At 71.2% G+C, this 302-nt stretch overlaps 1 protein-coding gene across 1 annotated transcript in view; it reads right to left on the bottom strand.

Moving 5' to 3' along the window:
* The window catches only part of EMIHUDRAFT_467364 (hypothetical protein), a gene marked incomplete at its 5' end in the record, with an annotated part of 5,155 nt that overhangs the window by 3,183 nt on the left and 1,670 nt on the right, over positions 1-302 (bottom strand). The gene's annotated exons all lie outside the window — the stretch shown is intronic.

Genomic DNA, 302 nt, shown 5'->3' with positions numbered 1-302 from the left:
TGCAGCATGCGGCCTCAAATATCTGAAAAAAGGAGAGCTCGTCGCCGTTCAGGGTGAGGAGATAATACTCATATTTGGGCGGGGGGGGGGGACGTGTGGACACGGCGGCGGATGGGAGTACAAGATGGCGGGGACATGGGAGGGCGGTGGCGACGGACGCGGCGGCGGTGGCGACGGCGGCGGATGGAGAGGAGGCGGCCGCCGCGGCGGCGGAGGGAGAGGAGGCGGCGAGGGCGGCGGCGAGGGGGGCGGTGCGTGGCGGCGGTGGCGAGGGCGGTGGCGGGGTGTGTGGGTGGGTTGAG

This window comes from Emiliania huxleyi (assembly GCF_000372725.1).
Source record: "Emiliania huxleyi CCMP1516 chromosome Unknown EMIHUscaffold_138, whole genome shotgun sequence".
Taxonomy (NCBI): Eukaryota; Haptophyta; order Isochrysidales; family Noelaerhabdaceae; genus Emiliania; species Emiliania huxleyi.
Note: the sequence above shows the minus strand (reverse complement) of the source record. Positions and strands in the feature narration are given on the sequence as shown.